General features: G+C 50.4%; 1 long non-coding RNA gene across 1 annotated transcript; it reads right to left on the reverse strand.

Annotated features, from left to right (window-relative positions):
- Positions 1–1,161: 1,161 nt before the first annotated feature.
- On the reverse strand, positions 1,162–5,941 carry LOC117203606 (uncharacterized). The gene is made up of 3 exons (XR_004486472.2): positions 5,221–5,941; positions 3,715–3,771; positions 1,162–2,201 (listed from the first exon to the last, which is right to left on the reverse strand). It is a non-coding gene; the product is annotated as an uncharacterized LOC117203606 (long non-coding RNA).
- Positions 5,942–8,466: the final 2,525 nt, after the last annotated feature.

Consider the following 8,466-nt stretch of genomic DNA (forward strand, 5'->3'; position numbering starts at 1 on the left):
TCTTACCACTCCTATTCAACATCATACTAGAAATCCTAGCTAATGCAATAAGAAAAGAAGGGGCATATGGGAACTCTGTACTTTCTGCACAATTTTTTTCTGTAAACATAAAACTTCACTAAAAATAAAGTCTATTAATAAAAAATCTTTCAATGGCATCTCATGTTCAATTTTTTTCTTCAATTAAAAGTAAGTTGAGGGACTTCCCTGGTGGCACAGTGGTTAAGAATCTGCCTGCCAATGCAGGGGACACGGGTTCAAGCCCTGGTCCGGGAAGATCCCACATGCCTCCGAGCAACTAAGCCCGCGCACCACAATTACTGAGCCTGAGCTCTAGAGCTCGAGTGCCACAACTACTGAGCCCACGTGCCACAACTACTGAAGCCTGTGTGCCTAGAGCCTGTGCTCTGCAACAAGAGAAGCCACTGCAAGGAGAAGCCCGTGCACCACAACAAAGAGCAGTCCCTGCTCGCTGCAACTAGAGAAAGCCTGCGTACAGCAGTAAAGACCCAACGCAGCCAAAAATAAATAAATAAATAAAATCTTTTTTTAAAAAAGTAAGTTGAGGGACTTCCCTGGTGGTCCAATGGTAAAGAATTCACCTTACAATGCAGGAGACAGGGGTTCGTCCCTGTTCAGGGAACTAAGATCCCACATGCCGTGGGGCAACTAAGCCCATGTGCCACAACTACTGAGCTCGCGTTCCTCAACGAGAGAGCCTGCGTGCTGCAAACTACAGAGCCCATGTGCTCTGGAGCCCGTGTGCCACAACTAGAGAGAAGCCCGCGTGCCACAACTAGAGAGAAACCCGCACGCTGCAACGAAGACCCAACACAGCCAAAAAATAAAATAAAATAAATAAATATTAAAAAAAATAAAAGTTGAGTATCTTTCTTGCTTAATGGCCATATTAATGTTTCAGAATTCTTTATATATTAAAGAAATTAGCCTTTAACATTTATGTGGAAAAATTTTTTTCCTTTTTCGTTATTATGGCTTAGTTTTTTGTTGTTGAGTTTTTTCTACTAGAGTTTTAATTTTTTAATTTATTCATATTTATCAGACTTTTTATTTTATAGCTTTTTGGTTTTGTGTCTTGCTTGGAAAGGCTTACCCTGGTCTAAGCTTTTTTCTTTTTTTATAAATTTATTTATTTTAGTTATTTATTTTTGGCTGCGTTGAGTCTTCGTTGCTGCACGCGGGCTTTTCTCTAGTTGCAGCGAGTGGGGGCTACTCTTCATTGCGATGCACGGGCTTCTCATGGTGGTGGCTTCTCTTGTTGCAGAGCACAGGCTCTAGGCACGCGGGCTTCAGTAGTTGTGGCACGCAGGCTCAGCAGTTGTGGCTCACGGGCTCTAGGGTGCAGGCTCAGTAGTTGTGGCACGTGGGCTTAGTTCCTCCGTGGCATGTGGGATCTTCCCGGACCAGGGCTCGAACCCATGTCTCCTGCACTGGCAGGCGGATTCTTAACCACTGTGCCACCAAGGAAGCCCTTTCTTTCTTTTTTTTTTTTAAACGCTCCTGTTTTTTTCCTACTAATTTCTTCTTTTTTCTTCGTTTTTTTTTTTTAATGTTTACAACATTGAGCCATCTGCATATTTTCCTGGATGGATACCCAACTGTCCCAATATCATTTTTTTCAATAATTACTCAACCACTGGTTTGAAATGCCACCTATATCATAAATAACTCCCCATAGATATGTGGGGTATATTCTATTCAAATGAACTGCTTTTACCTAGGTCAGCACCAGTACCAAACCAGCTAAGGTAATGTAGCTTTATGACTTAATTATATTTAATTTAATTTTTGGTGGACATACCCTTCCTTCTTGGCCTTTTTTTTTTAATCAATAAAAACTTCTTAGATATTCTAATTTTGTTTATTTTTTTCAGGTGAGCTTTAACATTATTTTCACAACTGCAAATTGAATGTCCCCAGAGTAAACTGGTTTGAATGAAGGTCCTCAAAAAGGCTGGGACATCACTTGGGGATCCATGCCTGCTTGAGGGACTGAGGCAAAGTGAGCTTGGAAAGGGAGGGCTGGAAGGCTGGACCACAGTCCTTCCAGCGGAGCCTGTTCAGCGGCCACGCCAAGAAGAAGGACCTCACAGGCAAGAGCTGGAGCGAGGAGTGACCAGGACACGGGAGCCTTGCCGAAGGCAGATCAAAGGCAGGCATGAAGCAATCGTTCTTCACAGCTGAGTGACAAAAGCGAGAGGAAAGCCAGGTGACAGGAAGACCCTGGGCCAGCCTTCTAAAGGGCTGTCTCCAGCACCCAGCCTTGGCCTGACACAGAGAGGACGCCCAACCAATCTGTGAGGAACAGATAAGTGTGCGACAGCTAAATCCAGGAGGGCAAGGGAGGAGCAGGGGCCTGGAGGGAGGACCAAAAGGGTGAGAGAAACTGGCGGGTGTGTGTTCCAGAACGGGCAAGCAGGGGAAGGAGGGCAGGTGTACTTTTTTGAGGCAACCGTGAGACTATCTGCCCTGAGAATTACAGCCACACACTCAGGAGGAGTAGAAACATCCCACAGAGATGTGGCTGAAGAGAATCACTGACCCTTCCTGCCCCTCTGGGGACCCCCGCCCCAGCCTCCCACCCTCACTTGTCCCCTTACCCAGGGGAGGTGCCAGGAGAGGTCTGTGGAGCAGGTGGGGGTCTGGCTTTGGACACGTGTTCCCATAGGAGTGTGTTCCACGTGGTGGCTGACCCCTGTGGCAATCACAGCCAGGGCGATAATGGCACAGAGAGGGGGAGTGAGAACCAGGCGTGAGGTCAGATGGGGCTCATCTGCTCCCAGCCCTGCCACCCATGAGCCATGTGACTTCAGCCAAGGGAGCGTCCCTCTGAATAACATTTCACGGGAATTAAGTGACACAGCAAATATAAAGGGCCCGGCACACAGCAGGTGCTCAAGGGATGTTAACCAGTGCCCACCTCAGACATTCCTTGGCTGGCCTTTCCAGCTATAGCTCGAGTATATTAGGAAGTAAATTGATTTCTGCGTAGAAATTTTTTTTTGGCGGTGCTGCGCAACTTATGGGATCTTAGTTCCCCGACCAGGGATTGAACCTGTGCCCCCTGCAGTGGAAGCGTAGAGCCCTAACCACTGAACTGCCAGGGAATTCCCCTAGAAATGTGTTCTGAGATCCAAATTGTTGATTTATCTAGCACCTTTGGAACCTCACCAACTCCTGCTGTCTGCCCCCCAAACAGTCCTGAGTCACCGATAGCATCCTGAGTGGCCTGGCCCTGGTCCCATCCACTAAGGTCATTCTTAAAGATCAAGGATGCACCCCAATGTTCACTGCAGCTCTATTTACAATAGCCAAGACATGGAAGTAACCTAAATGTTTATCGACAGATAAATGGATAAAGAAGATGTGGTATACATCTATTCTACACACAATAGAATATTACTCAGCCATAAAAAAGAATGAAATAATGCCACTGCAGCAACATCGATGGATGTAGAGATTATCATACTAAGTGGAGTCAGAGAGAGAAAGACCAATGCCACATGATATCAGGTATATGTGGAATCTAAAATATGATACAAATGAACTTATTTACAAAACAGAAACAGACTCACAGACATAGAAAACAAACTTACGGTTGCCAAAGGGGAAAGGGGGGAGGGATAAATTAGCAGTTTGGGATGAACATATACACAATACTATACATAAAATAGATAACCAACAAGGACTTACTGTATAGCACAGGGAACTCTACTCAATATCTTGTAATAACCCATAAGGGAAAAGAATCTGAAAAAGAAAAAAATATATATATATCTGAATCACTTTGCTGTACACCTGAAACGAACACAACATTGTAAATCAACTATACTTCAATTAAAGGAAAAAAGACGTAGTGAGAGCCAAATGCTGATGGATTGTTTAAAGAGCGGAGGCCACAAGGCACTGGCTGAGGGGAACACACGAGTGACACTGACCACATTTTACAGACCAGGAAGTAAGCCTGAGGTATGAGCGCTACCATGTGCCGGCACCATGCTGAATCTTTAAAATGGTCACCTCCCAGAATCCTCACAACCACCTGTGTGTCCTGCGGGGGGAGGTGAGTATTTTTGTTTTCATGGGAGCGGGAACCGAGGTGCACAGAAGTGTCTGGAAGGTGCCAGAGCCAGGAAGCAGATGCTCCATTTTTATCCTTCATCATGTGGCAGGCTGGCTCACACAGGTACATCAGAATGACCCTCCTGGGACCAGCTGGAACACTCTAGGCCCACAGCCACCAGCCCACCTGGGGAGACCCTGAAGGACTCAGCCTTTCGGGTCCCAAAGAGGGAGTGTGGGTCAAGGAGGCACCCAGCTACTTCCCTGCTGCTGGAGTCTGCGTGTCACAGCCCTGCCGCTGTCCCTGGGCCTAGTGAGCCTTTGCCTCCAGGACATCAGGGATCCTGGTCGCCAGGCAAGAGGCTCTCCACTGCCTGGATTTGGAGGGGGACCGACACTTGAGGGAAAATTTCCCATTCGCTTTTTAAACTCTTTTAAAACTCTCATCAGTGGGGCTTGGAGGACGGCAGGGATTTGCTTCTGATCCCAGGGTTAAGGCCTGGCAGGAGGCCGGCTGGGGAGGCCCAGTCCACCAAGGCCTGATGATTCCTCGTGGCTACTGCTCCCTCCCTGTCCCTTTACTCCTGGCTCGATTCCCCCACCTCTGCCCCTGTCCTAAAACACACGTTTCCCTCCATTTCAAACTGCAGACTTCCCGGCACATCCCTGTGCTAACTCTACGGAAAAATGGGTGAAGAATTTTGAGACTTTTCTGAACTTATTTACAAAACAGAAACAGACTCACTGACAAACTCATGGTTACCAAAGGGGAAATGTGGGGCGGGGAGGGATAAATTAGGAGTTTGGGATTAACAAACACACACTACTGTACATAAAGTAGATAATCAACAAGGACCTCCTGTAGAGCACAGGGAACTCTACTCAATATTCTGTAATAAGCTACATGGGAAAAGAATTTGAAAAAGAATGGATATACGTATATGTATAAAGGAGTCACTCTGTTGTACACCTGAAACTAACACAACATTGTAAATCAAATATACTCTAATATCAAATAAAATTTTAAAAATTAAAAAAAAAGAAAGCAAAACAAAAATTAAAAAAAAAAAAACAGAGACTTTACTCTTCCTTCTACCTCAGCTAGCAGCAACATCCGCCTCTCCCCAGCCTGCTTACCTTCAGTCTCAAGGTCCCTTTTTCTGGAGGCCGCTTTCCACTTTCCAGAACCCGGAGAGTGGGTTTTGAGGATGTGACTGTGCCGCTGGGGGCGCGCGGCTCCCGCTAACCCAGAACCTGAACCCCAGACCTGGGCGGGTAGGGGGTGGGGGCTGGGGGGTGGCGAGTGGCCGGTCCCCTCCCAGGCCGGAGGCCAGGCCGGGACAAGTGGGCCGCGAGGGGGCGCCCGACGCCCACCGGTACCTTTCTACTGCGCCCCTCCCCACCACCACCGAGAATGTCCGGGGGTGCAAGGAAATGAGGAGAGAGGTCTAAAGGCAGGTGGATGGATGGAAACAGAAAAGGCGGGAGCAAATGGGGCCCTGAAAAGGAGAGGAACGTGGAAAGCAAATAAATGAGGACAAAACTCGAGAGGACACGGAGAAGGGAACCTGCGGGAAGAGGGGCACTAACAGGGTGGCTGGGGCCGACGTTCGGGGCCTTTCTGCGGGGCTCCCCTCCCCCCATTTCCCAAACGGGCCCCGGAAGGGGCGGTCCGGGCCGGCGGGCAGCGGTGACGCCAGGCGCCGGCACCCACCGCACTCCGGCCCCGAAACTCCTGGTAACCGAGGACGCCGGCGGCCGGGCTGCGGTTCTCGGGTAGCCGGGCGGCCCGCGCGCCCCCGCCGGTCCGGGCGCGCTCCCGCAGCCCCGCACACGCGGGCGGCCTGCGCGCCCCCGCACCCTGCAGCCCCGGGCGCACTCGCGTCCCCGCAGCCCCGTTCCCGGAAGGCCCCTCTCTCTGGGTGTCGCGTGCCCGGAACGTGACTCAGCGCTTTTTCTGCGCCTAGAGCGCCCTGCCCCGCCTGGCCTTGGGCTTGGGGGAGTGGAGACCCCAGCCTCAGGGATGGACCCACCCGCATCCTCCCTCTGCCTGCCGGCAGGGGCCTGGAAGCGCCCTTACATAGGCCCTCCTGCCAGGCAGGTGAATCTTTGTGGGGAGGGGCAGGTTCAATCATTTTTTTCATTAACCCCAGGGGCTACTGTAGGCAGGGGGAGAAAGAGAGGGCAGCGTGTCTTAAGGGGCTCGCAGCCTGCGCAGGGTGCACTGGACCCCTTCTGCTGGCTTTTTAAAATTAATTTATTTTCTCCAGTTTTATTGAGAAATAATTAACATACGTCACTGTATAAGGTGTTGGGACTTCCCTGGTGGTCCAGTGGTTAAGACTATGCACTTCCAATGCAGGGGGTGTGGTTCGATCCCTGGTGGTGGAGCTAAGATCCCACATGCCCTCCGGTGCAGCCAAAAACACCCCAAAAAACAAAGGGTATACAGCATGATGGTTTGATTTACACATACAGTTGATCCTTGACCAACATGGGTTTGAACTCTGGGGGTCCACTTATACCTGGATTGTTTTCAGTGAGTACATACTACGGTAGTACACAATAGTACTGTGGATAGGGAGGGCCAACTGTAAAGTTCTGTGTGAATTTTCCACTGCCCCAGGGTCAGTTCCTCTAACCCCTGCTGCTCAAGGGTCAACTGTATTGCGAAATGATTATTACCACAGTAGGTTTAGTTGTCATCCATCATCTCAAATAGAATCAAAAGAAAAGAAAAAAAAAATTCTCCTTGCAATGAGAACTCAGGATCTGCTCTGTTGACAACTTTCCTATCACATAGCAGTGTTAACTAGAGTCATCATGTTGTACATTACATCCCTAGTTCTTTTTTTTTTTTTTTTTTAACTTATTTGGCTGTGCTGGGTCTTAGTTGTGGGATCCTGAGTTGCAGTATGTGAACTTTTAGTTGTAGCACATGGCATCTAGTTCCCTGACCAGGGATCAAACCCGGGCTCCCGGCAGTAGAAGTGCAGAGTCCTAACCACTGGACCGCCAGGGAAGTCCCCTGGTGCACTCTTGGGACCCACTTGCTCTGTGCGTTTGGTCTTCTGTTGTGTGCTTGCCCTCCACACCCAATGGAAGGGTCTTCCCATCTGTCTGAGATTTGTTGAATGAGTGAATGAGCACAGAGACCGGTGACAGGCAAATGCGGTTCTCAGTGTACACCACCGGCAGGGCACCACACACAATCACATCTTCAGCAAGAGCTTTTTAATAAGGCCAAGGAAGAGGGGTGAGCTGGGAGTCAAGGCCTGGGGTCCCTGAGGGCAGGGAAGACAGGCTGAGCTGCCTTTCCTCTGGCTCTCCACTGTCTGCCCAGGTCAGAGTGCTGGCTTCTGGATCTAAGTCACTGTGAGAAATGGGGCGTGCACTCCCACCCCCACCATCCGTTCCGCCATGCTCTGTTGAGCACACACCATGTGCCACTCCCAACTCCTGGCAGGTGCCATGGAGAACCAGGCACTGCCTCTGCCTTCCTGGAGCTCCCAATCCAGCAGGAGAGGCCCATGCTGCCAACATGGTGAAATAAAGGGCACTGGAGGGCGGCAGTGGGTGGAGAGGCGGCCGATGTCCAGATGGGTCCCCCAGCCAGTAGAGCCCAGGAGAAGCCAACCTCATCTGTGCTGACATCCTCAGAGCTGGGTCCTCTCTCTTAGTTTCCTCTTCTGCAGACACCAGAAGGCTCCTAATACTTCCTGCAGATTAAGGTCTATGCCTCTATGACTGAGGACCATTCCAGCTACCCCCTCGCTCCCGCAGAGGGAACAAACAGACCAGCGTTGCCCCTTCATCCCCCGGAGTCTGGGCTTGAAGATCCTGGGGTCTGCCAGAGGCCCAGCCAGCTGATGTGGTGGGCTCCTGGAGCTCAGGGCTCAGCCCAAGACTTTCCCCAACAAACTTGAATTCCAGACAGCAGCCAGGAGCCCCAAGTTGGGCAGTCTGTGCTGGCAGCAGGGGAAAGGCATGAGCACCGGGCAGGAGGAGGACAGAACCCCCAGAACTTGTCCTCTGACCTTGAGTCATGCAACAGACTGCTGGGGTGAAGAAGGAAAAGGGGTAGTGATGGAGGTCATCCCCCAAACTGAGTTCTAGATCCACCAAATAAAAGGGCTCAGGGTCAAGAGCGGACCGTGGTGGGTGGGCTTTCCAGAGCTCTGGCCAGCTGGAGGCAGAGCCATTGGCTGGGGACACTGCTCCAGCCTGCCCCACCCTTCCGTGAGGATATGTCCCCGCTGGTGCTGTCCTCATTTCGGGTACCAATCTGGGGACCCCAATATGTGTAACCAACTGCCTTCTCAATCAGAAGTGCGGAAAGGGTTGGTGTGAGTTCTACCAGGATATTAGGGTCCTTCCAGCTGG

Source organism: Orcinus orca, chromosome 19 (genome assembly GCF_937001465.1).
Source record: "Orcinus orca chromosome 19, mOrcOrc1.1, whole genome shotgun sequence".
NCBI classification, from domain to species: domain Eukaryota; kingdom Metazoa; phylum Chordata; class Mammalia; order Artiodactyla; family Delphinidae; genus Orcinus; species Orcinus orca.